Raw genomic sequence first — 13,723 nt, forward strand, 5'->3', positions numbered from 1 at the left:
ACATTTTTATCATCCAAAATCCATAGTATTCATTGGGGCTCTCTCTTAGCCTTGCTATGAGTTTGCACAAATGTACAATTACATGTACTGACCGTTAAAGTATCAAACATAATAGTTTCAGTGCACTAAAAATCCTCTGTGCTCTGCCTATTCCTCCCTCCCTCCCCAACCTCTGGCAATCTCTGATCTTCGTACTATCTCCAGTTACTACTTTCACAGAATGTCATCTAGTTATAATTATACAGTAGCCTTTCAAATGGTTTATTTCACTTAGTAATATGCGTTTAAGATTCCTCTATGTGTTTTCATGGCTTGAGAGTTCATTTCCTTTAATATTCTGTTGTCTGGAGGTGCCACAGTTTATTTTTCCGTTCCTTAATGAAGGACATCTTGGTGCTCTCTAAAATTAAAACATAAAAATAAAGTTCCAAGCTCCAGTGACCCAATCATTCCTTTTTGGCAGATGTTCCTTTCCCCTTCTTTGGGGTTATAAGGCATTGGCTAGGGTCATGCCCAGGTTCCAGTCCTATGCAGTACTCAGCTTCCTGGGCAGCATCAATTTCTATAGAATCCTTGTTGCCTGACCTTTTTCTCTTCTTGTGTGTTTCCAGGCCAGGGCTCTCTGCATCTTCCTCAAATGCTACAGAATATCAATAAAGTTCCTTCACCATGTGGAGAACCTAGCGGGCTGAAACTTCGTCTCTTGGTCCTTCCCAAATATGACTGAGTCCGTGCTCGTGGGATTGACCCCTACATGCTTTACCTTGACATATCCTTTGTTACACTCTGCTTTCAACTGTACTTGCTATATTTCTTGTCAATAATCTTGGTCTCTGGGCCATTCCCAACCATGACTGCTTCCAAATGTGGAACTTTGATTCACCGGTTCTTGTTATCCTGTCTCACCAACCCACACACCTGCACCATTACGCTCCAGTTGGGGGAAACAGACAACCTCACGTTTTCCCTAGTTGTCTTTTTTCTTAATATCCGTATCAAGTTGGGTATTAGGTAATGTTGGCCTCATGATAGAAATTGAGAAGTATTCCTTTGTCTTCAATTTGCTGCAACAGTTTGTGTGAAAAGTCACGTTACTTTTTTCTTAAATGTTAGGTAGACTTTCCCAATAAAGCAAATTTACCCTGGAATTTTTAATTGTAGGAAAGTTTTTAATTACAAATTAGTAGTTACTCATTATGAAGCTATTAGTGCTATTTCTTCCAGAATGTTGAAATTTTGTGTCAAAGAATTTGTCCATCTATCTTTGTCTATTTTATCAATGGCAAAATTACTGGCATAAAATTCCTTCCAGTATGCCCTTTTATCCTTTCAATATCATTAGAATTAACAATGTCACCTGCTTCATTCCTGATATTGGTATTCTGATCAGATACTGTAGACTGATTAATTTTATTGATAATTTCAATTTCAAAGAGTCTACTTTTGGGTTTGTTAAGTATCTCATTGTTTTTTGTTTGTTTTTTTGTTTTTAGTTTCCTGTCTTGTTTATTTCCATTTTAATTATTTTCTTTGATTACTTTAGGTTTAACTTTATTTCACTTTCTAGTTTCTTAATTTGGAAGTTGAGGTAATTGATTTTAGACCTTTCTTCTTTCCTAATATATAGCATTTAATGCCTTAGGTTTTCCTCTAAGTACTGCTTTAGCTGTATTTCAAAATTCATGATCTAGTGTACTTGCATTTTCATTTAGTTTACATTTTGATTTACTTTTGTTCATGCCCCCATCATTCTTCATTTACTTCTTTACTCCTCACTGACTTTAAACAGATTTTTACAAATGTTTTTGTCCATCTTTTCCAATTGACCTCAACAAGGTTTAGCTCAAATTATTTAGCCCACCACATTATAATAAGGGATCCTCCTTGCTACTCTTTTCTTATTGTTTCTCAGCCCACCCAATTGCTTTAAATATTTGCTTATACCTCCAAAATGTGTTACCCTAGTGTTTAATTTTTACCTGTATCCAATCGCCTATTTAATATATTGTTAGATTTTTAAAATGCATCATAAATGAAACATACTTCATTGCAATAAAGCCAATACATGACAAACCCACAGCTAAATTTAAAGCTTTTCCTCTAAAATCGATAACAAAGCAAGGATGCCCAATCTCACCATTTCTATTCAATGAAGTACTGGAAGTCCTAGCCAAAGTAATTAGGCAAGAAAAAGAAATAAAAAGCATTCAAATTGAAAGGAAATTTAACAAATAAAATTGTCCCTGTTTGTAGATGACATGATCTTATATACAGAAAACCTTAAAGATTCCATTAAAAACTGTTAGGACAAATAAACAAATTTAGTAAAGTTGCAGGATACAAAATAAACATACAAAAATCAGTTGTGTTTCTATACACTAAAAATGAACTATTTGAATAAGAAATTAGGAAGACAATCCCATTTACAGTAGCACCAGAAAGAATAAAATGCTTAGGAAGAAACTTAACTAAGAAGGTGAAAGACTTGTATACCAAACAGTACAAAACACTGATCAAAGCAATTAAACTAAACAAACACATGGAAAGACATCTTGTTTGTATGGATTGGACAAGTTAATATTGTTAAAATGTCCATACCACTCAAAGCAATCTATAGATTCAGTGAAAATCCCTATTAAAAATACCAATGGTATTTTTTTTCAAAAATAGAAAAAAATAATTCTATAATTCAAGTGGAACCACAGAAGATCATAAATAACTATCAATCCTGACAAAGAAAAACAAAGCTGGAGACATCACACTTTCTCATTTCAAAATATACTAGAAAACTATAGTAATCAAAACAGTACAATACTGCTATAAAAACAGATACATGGAGGAACGGAATGGAATGGAATGGAGTGGAGTGGAGTGGAGTGAAATGGAATGGAATGGAATGGAATGAAATGGAATGGAATGGAGTGAAATGGAATGGAATGGAATGGAACAGAATAGAGAACCCAGAAATAAATCCATGCATACGTGGTGAACTGATCTTTGACAAGGGTGCAACAAATACAAATTAGGAAAGGATACCCTCTTCAACAAACGGTGCTGGAAAAATTAGCTTTCCACATGCAAAAGAATGAAACTGGACCCCTATTTTATACCATTCACAAAAAACAACTCAGCAGGCCCCTGAATGGTTCAATTGGTTAAGCATGGACTCTTGATTTTGGCTCAGATCATGATCTCATAGTTCATGGGTTCAAGCCCTGCACCATCACTGCAGAGCCTGCTTGGGTTTCTCTCTCTCTCTCTCTCTCTCTCTCTCTCTTTCTCTCTCTCTTTCTCTCTCTCTCTCTGGCCCTCCCCTGCTCGCTCATGCTCTCTCTCACAAAAAAACAAACAAACAAAAAAAAACCTCAAAATGGATTATAGACTAATATATGACTTGAAAACTATAAAATTCCAAAAATAAAATGTAACGGAAAAGCTTCATAGAGAAGCTTTAGTCCTGCCAATGATTTTATGAATACGACACCAAAAGCACAGGCAACAAAAGCAAAATTAGACAAGTGAGACCATATTAAATTAAAAAAAAAATAATTTTTATTCATTTTGACACAGAGCATGAGTGGGTAGGGGCAGAGAGAGATGGAGACACAGAATCCAAAGCAGGCTCCAGGTTCTGAGCAGTCAGCACAGAGCCTGATGCAGGACTCAAACTCATGGACCATGAGATCATGACCTGAGTTGAAGTCAGATGCTTAACCAACTGAGCCACCCAGGAGCCCCATGGACTACATTAAATATAAAGGCCTTTTCACAGCAAAACAAAATGAAAATGAAACCTGCAGAATTTCTAAAGAAAAAATTTTCAAACCATGTATCACATTTAAAATATATTAAAAATTTTGTACTTTTTAAAAAAATTCCAATTTTAAAAATGGGCAGAGGAGCTAAATAGACATTCTTCAGAGAAGACATCCAAAGATCCCACAGGTACATGAAAGCATGTTCAACATCACTAATCATCAGAAAAATGTAAATCAAAACTACAGTGAAATATCACCTAACACCTGTTAAAACGACTATCATTGAGAACATATTCGGTAAAAGTATTCACTTCTGGCTGTCTCTATCTAAATTGTCCATTAGGACTCCAATGACAATATGTTGAAAACTTAAGTAATTATATCCCTTACTCTCATCTCCCAAACTATAAACAGAACAGATAAAATCATTTCATTCTCCTTCACTTCATATTTTTATGAATGTCATCCAAACAATAAACCTTGCCATCTGAAACCACTCTATCGCCATTTGAATATAACCAGTTATCCCTAAATACTGTTTTCCTACCTCAAAAATATTTTACATTTTCCTGCTCAAGTTTACTTCTTCAGCATCTTTTCATAATTATATTATTGTTATAGCTTTCTCACTTATTTCTTATGCCAATCCTTTTCTTGTTTCTAGTCTATTTTCCACACTACTGCAAGATAAATCTGTCCAAGAAATAAAACATTTTATTGCTCCTAGTAATTTCTCCTCCTCTCTAATTCAATGTCTTTATGGTGTCCAAATATTCAAGTGTAGAAGAAAAATTCAGTCAGCATCATCTGCCTAACTTCTGTTTTCAGTGAATAAAACCTGGACTGTTTTCTGTAGTATTGCATAAGTGTGACTTATTTAATCATCCTTTCAACACATTTAGTGAATGCAGATTAAAATTCAGGAATTGTGCCAGCCAGGTGATGCAAGATGAATAGGATGCTATCTCTACCTTAGTCTGCACAAATGAGAGACCCCGAAATGCAAATAGAAAAATCTCAACACAAAATAATTGCCATTTCTGGATATGAACATAATTTTATGGAAACACAAGATATTGAAAACAATCAAAAATCTCTGCATTTACAAGTAGGATACGGTTCACAAAGGTTTGAACTAATTCTGGAAGAATGACTATGAGTATATGCGAAGAAATGGGAGTCAGTCTTTTGGGGCAGATGGAAATGATATTTGTCAAAGTACAACTCAAAAAATTGAACATGGCAGAGGAGTAATGAAATTTCAATATTCTAGGGACCTGAGGCATGTAATAAGGAAATATGGTGAGACAGAATCTTAGAAGGTAGAAAAAAGGCCGAGGGGGTCAATCATTTCCATCTCAGTGATATTTTTCTGCATGTATTTCACAAGTAGATAACATTGCAATTTTGACTACAGGTAATAAATATGGGAAATAATATTAAGAAAATAAGAGTTTGCCTTTGACATGCAAATATTTCAAATTATTTGTGAACCTGAATATATTATTTTTTACAGAAAATCTAAATAAATGTGTCTGGTAGGTCAAATTATAGGAGATTAAAATTTTTAATGAAGACAGGGTATTATTTCAACTCTTGAAAAACATTTAAATAAAATCATTGCTTCTAAAATTATAAGTTTAATATAAATTTGAAATATAAAAACAAAACTCTAGATATTTAAAGGTGATGCTTTGAATTGAAAAGAATACTATTAAATGCTAAATTCAGAAAACATGAAATTTGGTATAGTAGTTAGAATTATTAGCCTAGCTCAAGAACTTTTCTTTAGCATTAGTTATTTATTTATGTTTTGCATAATGTCTTAACTCTGCCCTTTCCTTGGGAAGTACCCTTTCTGTTGCAAAGAGTTTAGGTTTATTGTGGTTTTCCTACCTGATAACTAAACTCCATCTCTTTAGAATGAAATACTCCTCATGCTCCCTGTCATTCTTCACTATGCTTCATCAAGATAACTGCAAAATCCTTTTCATTTCCTTGAAACAATGTTTATTTCATCTTTTCCACTCAGTTCAACTGAAATTTCAGTACTTAATACATTCTGTCACATCTTTTTAATGTATGTCCAAATCAGGGGAAAAAAATAAACAACTGTATCTCACACCTATAGAAGTGAGGGAAGGTTTTTTTCCCCAGTATGATTAAAAAATAAAATATGGAATCTCTGAAAGCCAAAAGAACCTAAAGTTCTCATCCCTTGTGAGAGATGTCATTTTTATCTCCTAAAAGAAATTATCAAGAAACTGTCTTTTAAGTGAACATTAAAGAGTTTTCCATAATGCAGTACATGTACCACAGGAGTCATCTCAGAAGACTCGCCATAGTTAATAAGTAGTCATTTTTTTACCTCAATAGTTTTGAATTTGTGTTAATATGTACTAGAAAATTTTAACTATCAAATAAATCATGTTTAAAATAACTGATGTATAAATTTTAAAAAATCAAATAAATAAGAAGTGGTCAAATGATACCGAAAAAAAATACATAGAGTGATATGCAGTAAATTTAGGAAAGGTTGTAACCCTGCATAAAGATGACTAAATTGTTTGCAACAATGTTAAATAGACAGAAATCAATTTCTTTAGACTCTTATGACTGAGATAAAACATACGTGCCACAACACAGAGTTCAATCATTAATGATTATTATCACTGTTTATTAATCATACACAGAAATGGCCTGGGAATTAAGGGGAAGGTATATTAGCTCAAGATACATCTAAGTATACAGATTAGATTTACTCCATTGGATGATGACATTACTTTTGTTTTTGCTTCCTTAAATTCTCAGCTCTGTGATCCTGCGTTAGAGTCAGATTTTACTTATTTGTTTGGAAGTCACATAAGACAAGGAGACTTAGAGATTTACAGGTGAATTCAAATGCGCTTCTTTTTCTTTTTAAGTTAATTTATTTATTTTGAGAGACAGAGAGAGAGAGAGCAGGCGGATGAAACAGATGATTCAAAGTAGGCTCTGTGCAGACAGCAGAGACCCTGATGTGGGGCTTGAACTCATGAACCTTGAAATCATGACCTGAATGAAAGTCGGATGCTTAACCGACCGAACCACCCAGGCACCCCTCAAATTCACGTCTTCTTAAAGGAAACACAATTATAGAAAAGAAAAAAAGAAGGAAAAGAAGAATAAAATATTCTCTACATTTTGTTTTGACATTGGTAAACAGGGTAAAATATAAGCACTATAACCTCAAGCATTTGCTTTCCACCTTGAGTGAAAATAGGAGAACACTGGACATTTCTTTGGTTACAGAGGTAGGAAAACTAAATCCCAGACAGACTGAGTCCCAGATGATTGTGACAAACTAGTCTTAAACACAGGTTTCCTAACATCTAATCCAACATCTTTTTTTACTCTGACATTTTCAATTATGAAAAGGAAGACTAAAGTCATCTTTCTAAAGCAAGAAAATACTAAAAGTATCAATATTACAAATATTAGTTTGGACTTGGATTTATATTTAGAACAATAAAGGTAATGCAAGGAAGATATAGACAGATGTTTTTAAATTTAAATAAACATAAATATACCTATAAATCATCATTTGTAGATAGAAGCATTCAATAAACATTCCTGCCCAAAGACCTACTCTTAAGTAATCAATTTTTAAATCTAGTTGCCCCCTACACAGTGACTGTTTGGCTCTTAGATCCAATTATGTTTCACGAATGATCAACATTCAGTAAATCAGTCCAGACAGTGTGCATGGATGCATTTCTTTTGGTAAATTGGCATGATATGTAGCAAATAAGCAACAAACATTCTTATTTTCCATGCTAAGATATTTCAATAACAAGTTATTATGACTTATCAATCTGAAATAGAAATTTAAACAAAATAAAATGGGTTTTGAAGAACTATTTAAAACAAATTGTAACTCTAAAATAGGTCATTTTTTTTTTTGCTTTTCACTAGTCACTGCTTTTCAACTGCTTCAAACACAGCTGAGCCACAAGAAAATATTTGCTGGACAAATTGTCTGAGATCCTTTTTATTATTATTCTGTTTTGAAGCTGGAAGAATATATGTTATTTTGTTTCAAACAGCTCTTTGATTTCTAGTAAGTAAAAGATAACATTATTCCTTTTAATAACACTTCTTTGGGGGTTTAGACCAAACCTAGACCTCTTTATGTTTGAAATATACCTGAATAGTATATAATTATGGTTTCACAAGACACACTTGATATTTATAGGCAGATTGAACTTTCCCTATAATAATTCCACTTTAATGATTATTGTAACAGCAATTTTATAGGAAAAACACATTTAGTTTCTTCATTCTTTTTGCCTAATGTTCTCATAAACAAGAGTTTCAACAAAGATTTGTTTCTGCCTCTTCAAAATAAGGAATAATTTAATAGGTTGTTTTTTTTTTTCATTTTAAAAGGAGGTGGACCCTTAGGTTAAATACAATATTACTTGAAACCAGTGACCTGTCAGAAAAATGGTATTTGCTTTTCACAAAGAAAATTATAATACTTCAGAAGAAAATCAGCTCAGCAACCTAATTTTTTTCCTTAATAAATCTTGAGCTATAGGTTGTAGCATACTAGGATTTCATCCTCAGTCTTTCAATTATAAGAAATTAGAGACATAAGATGTGGATAGACAGAGGCATTTGACAAGGTAAATGGAAAGAAAGCTGTACCTGAGCAACAAGCAAGAAAAAGAAAATATTTCTTAACACTTAACATTTCCTGAGGCTCTTGGTCTGTAGTAAGAGCAGGCTTCCAGGCTTCCTGGCTTCCAAGCACCTGTTTTTCTCTCAGTGTGACTTCTTTGACTCACAAAGAGAAATGGATGCTATAAAGGCAAATTGAGATCTATTTCCAGTGGCTCTTTGACTGCTATGAGCATTAAATGTATTTTGCTTTTCAATGAGCATGAAATGATTTCCATCAACTAATAGCCACATGTATTGAAAATTCAGGGGGAAAAAGTTGTGATATGAAAAGACTGTAATGAGAGCAAAACATTTGGTCTGTTAGAGTAATCGGGAAATTATTTACATTAGCCACTATGATAAAAATCTATATATACAAATATAATACTTAAAAGAAAATAGCTACAAAATAATAATAATAAAGAAAACACAGTATGGTAAAGAGTTAAGGTCCAAAAAAATCTTCTTTTTTAACTGGAAGAATACATTAAGACCCACATTTCTAAAACATTGCTTTAAATTTGAGGTAACTCTTACTGGAAAGACATACATTTCCAGGTTATTTTTGCACATACACACACACACACACACACACACACACACACACACACACGCACACACACACACACACACAAACAATTGCACACATACATACATAAACTCTGTATATATGCTATATATGTGTGTATATATACTCTTTTCCAGTACATACTGTACATTTTCCATTTTCCATACACACACACACACACACACTTTCTTTTCTGTTTGGATTTTCATTTAATAATGCTCTATGGGCCTAAATGAGAAATCACAGACTTTCTGAGGAAGCATTTTTCATGTTAGGCCACTTTTATTTTCTTTCTTTGTGAGTAAATTAAATAAGGCAGGTGAACATCTGTAAGAGACTGAAATTACCTCAGGGCTAAGGATGATACTCCCAAAAAGATAAGATGGAAATACTTTAGAAAGTAAATAAGAGGGAATTATTTGCCCAGATTTGATGCACATAATCTTTCTATAAAGTTAACGTTCCTAAAATCTTACAATATCATCTCCATATCCTAATGAATATTTTTGTGAAATTTTACCGTGTTCTACAATGTAAAAATCAATACCAATGAGACAATCTAGGTGGCCAGGGACACAAGGTCACTACTTGGAAAAATAGCACTGTTTCTGAGTATCTGAGGATATCTTAGATATACTTTTTCACTTATCTCCACCAGAAATTTCTCTCAACAGGTAAGGTACAAGAGATTTTCAGTTTTTATCAAGAGGAAGAAGACTTTGTGGTTGTAGACAACAGTTAATCATTCTGAGGCACCAGTAAACTGCCTTTGAGTCACAATGATTATTATATTACTTTCAATAAAATGAAAAGAATATTTACTTCCTACGATTGCATGGACAATAATTAGTGTAAAAACACATGCAAAGTATGTAGGATAGTATTCCAGCACATAGTAGATAGGCAATAAATAGCCGCTATTAATAAATAATAGCAACTATTATCAAATAATGGCATTAGTTAATAAGTACCGTAATAAAGTTTGATTTTTTTCTATGAAATTATAGAGAAAGTTCACCTAACCAAGACTTAAATACATTAGGTTGCACCTTTCGAGAACTTCTCAAAGTAGGATGACCTAATTCAAATGGTCTTGAAGGATGAATAATATTTAGTTACATGAAGGAACCACAATTCAGGCAAGAGAAATTGCCTAAGCAAAAGCAAAGTTCATATCAAAGGTGCTACGTTCAGGGATCACCAAATAGTTCAAAATGTACCAGATTCAGCGCTTACATATAAAGACATAAATTGTAAGAACATTTTCATGCTACATTGTAATGTATTTGTTATAGTTTACTTTGCCTTAATAGACTGTAATTTCACTGAGGTTTGTCTTAAGTATCTAAGTATCTCCTAGTGCCTTGTCAGAAGACTGATCATTTGATTAACGAATGAAGAAAATGCAGTCATGCTTCTGCGGGATGCTGCATGAAAGACGCAAACAAGTAGTATCAGACAGGAAAACTAATCATTTCAGTGCGGAGAAAAATAGATATGCATAAAGTATTGTGGAAGCAGAGCAAGATGGGATTATCTGTGTAGGAAGAAAGAGAATGCTATCAGGCAGCCAGAGTATAACTTGGAACACTCGATGATGGGCCGTGTGATGTATGATATTTGTCAGTGCTCTCTTAAGGAAGTGGTGAGTGAAGAAGGCAGCAGTGAGAAAACCATTCCTTTTTCGGGGCAGAAAGTTGTAAAACAAACACAATTGACAAGAGTCCAGGTCATGGAGAAGCAAAACCTCCCAATAGGCTCTGAGAACCCAAAGGATGCAAAGTTCTCACTGTCTCACAATCCGAAGTTTTTATTTATTCCTAAGAATAGATAAATAAAGACCTTGAGACGATGTTAGAAGCCTAGTCACTAGTAATTCTAAGAGAGGTCACCAATGAGGGAAGTTGCAAATTTATGAGTACAGGCAGGAAGAAAATGTAAAACCCAGTGAACAAGTTTGACCTGTGTTTACTTTCTAAAATCTCTTACAATCGGTTCCACCTGTATAGGTTCATAGGCCACTTCACAACATAATTAAATGCACAAATGTCCTTTTCATTGTTTGAAGAATGTCAGCCTCCTCTTTCTAGTAGATTATAATATCCTGGGGCAATAAATTGTATCACACACTTTTTTTCAGGTTATAATGAATACTATGATGTTCTGCCTAGATAACTCCACTTTTCTCTCTAGGATCAATGCATGTATCCCCTAGTTGCTAGGAATGTTGGCCAGCTGATGGCTCATACTGTGTACCCTCCACTGGAAATTACCATTGGAAACATCTTCATATAAAGTTATTTCCTTGCACAGCTTTCAATCTGCAGCCAGTGATTGTCTGATGCAGGCATACAAGTTCCAGCTCCTTTGTTTCAATTCAGGACAATTGTGAAAGACAATTTAACTCCAGAGGTCCCCCATAGAACTATTGGAGGCCTCATTCCCAACAACATTGTGCACAGATTCTTTCTCCATCTGATTTTGTCTTTCTTGTAGGTGTGTTCCCCAAGATTACTTTTCACCAAATCTTCTGGTACAACTCTCTGTCTCAGAGTTTTATTTCCAGGAAACACAGTTGAAGACAGCCATGACCAAGGGTAGTTTGAGGAAGCATACTTTAATATGGGATTTGGGAAATGGATCACTTGCCAGCTAGCTGGCATCGAGCAGCCATAACTGGTAAAGTTGGAGTATGCATAACCTCTGACATGTTATAACAACATGATTGTTAAAACTTCCACCAAATGTTAACTGAAATGGGATATCAATGGAAAGGGGTAACACAACTGGTACGGTATCTTTGCCACTAGAGAAGTATGACAGGATAGTCAATCATAAATGCCATGAAATTAAGTGCTGCTTACTTCCATTGATTTGTAGAAGATAGGTAATGACAGGGTTAGAATGATTAATCACTAATTCAAAGCACAAAGTGAAAGCTGGTGTCTCCTTGGCAACATTTATAGAAATCCTGATCATTTGTATCTCAAAGGCAGATAGAGCAGAGAATCAGGTTAGGGCTTAACTGTAATTAAGGAGCTACAGAAAATGTTGAATTCTCAGGCCCCAGGAGGTCTAAACCAAGGTCAAGGCCATAATGGTAAAGAAGTAGACCCACACGTGGAGATGAAGAAACACGGTTAAGTACAGTTTTGAAATTTGAAATCCTAGATTCCTCCGTACCCACTGGGTTTACAGATCTGGCCCTTCACTCTTTGCTATTAGAAGATTATAACTCACCATGCCTGAACACAACAGAGAAGCAATATACAAGACAGACACCTTATAAAATAATCCTTTTCTGACAATCCAGCAAATAATGAGGGTTAAATCCCAATCAGTTCAGCTTCACAGCAAAAAGAAAATATATACATCAAAGAAGCTGCAAAACGAGACAACATGGGCTGGCAGGAACAAAGAGCATGTGTCTCAGGCTGGAATTTGAGGGTGGAAAACATAAATGCGATAAGTGAGAGTTTATCAATATGGAAGTAATCTCCTATAATAAAGCTTTAATAGCAAGAACCCCAGGATACAGAGCAAAAACCCCAAGGGGGGAAAACCCAACAACCCCAGGATACAGAGCTAAGATGGCTGTTGGAAGCTTAAAAAATAATAATAATGATATCAGAAGAGGGAAATAGAAATGTTAGAACTGTGTTTAATTTGTTCTGCTTCACCCATGTTAACACAGTAATCAGAGCATGTGAATAAGAACGGATCAGGCAAGTGTGATAACTTAAATGCCTTTTATACTACCAGTACTTCCGTAGACCCCACACAAAATAGGTTCTCAGTAAGGATTTCTTGAAGGAAAGCTAAGAAAGTCAAAATTAAAAGCTAATAAAAAATTTGTTTCTATTTATTTTCAACTCTATCTCTCTTTTTCTATTTTCAAATACATATTTATTTTCAAATAAATCACTGGTGTCAGTAAAGCAATATTCCCTATGAAAAATGCAACATATCATATTTTATTAAGTTTCTATACATAACACAATTTAAAAAAAAAAACATGCTAAGTTTACTATCTACTTTATTTTTTAAATGATTAATATTGTATGTGATTGAAAGACCAAAATAGCATTTAATATATTTTGATCTGTTAGTGTGTCTACCATTAATCTTCCTCATGGTTCCACATGAAAATGTGTTTCATTAAGCTTTATATTATTACTTTATAAGTTGTATTATAATTTACCACATACTAACAGAGTGTGGCAAGTCTAAGTTTTTCTCACAGTTTATATTTGGAAAACCTTTGTTTATATAGATAGGCTGGAATTTTATCTTTTCTTAGGTAATAGATTATTTAAAAACATATTATCTATTTGATCTCAGTTTCTAGGATGCTTAAAATCCAACTCTGTACCAGCTGCTGTATTGCTAGCCTCATGTTTCTATTTTGGCACAAGTATTATTTTTTATTTTATATAAATCATCGTATTTTAGTATTATTTTAATGATTTATGACATAATTTACCTCAGATCCTTTATGGATTTAGGTGGGTTAAGAGTAATAACATAGGAAAAAGAATCAATTACTTCTTTTCATTTCCTCTGGGTTAACATCTCTATGGCAAATACAGACAGTACCAAATTTATCATGGGATTTTTCAACTTTATGAAGATACAAAAGTGATACATATTCAGTAGAAATCCCAGGCTGATATGCAGTGAGATACTCTCTTAG

General features: G+C 33.8%; 1 pseudogene; it reads right to left on the reverse strand.

Moving 5' to 3' along the window:
- Positions 1-329: 329 nt before the first annotated feature.
- Positions 330-957, reverse strand: LOC132680387 (aprataxin pseudogene; annotated as a pseudogene).
- Between the last annotated feature and the right edge of the window lie 12,766 nt (positions 958-13,723).

This window comes from Panthera onca, chromosome A1, assembly GCF_046562875.1.
Source record: "Panthera onca isolate mPanOnc1 chromosome A1, mPanOnc1 haplotype 2, whole genome shotgun sequence".
Taxonomy (NCBI): domain Eukaryota; kingdom Metazoa; phylum Chordata; class Mammalia; order Carnivora; family Felidae; genus Panthera; species Panthera onca.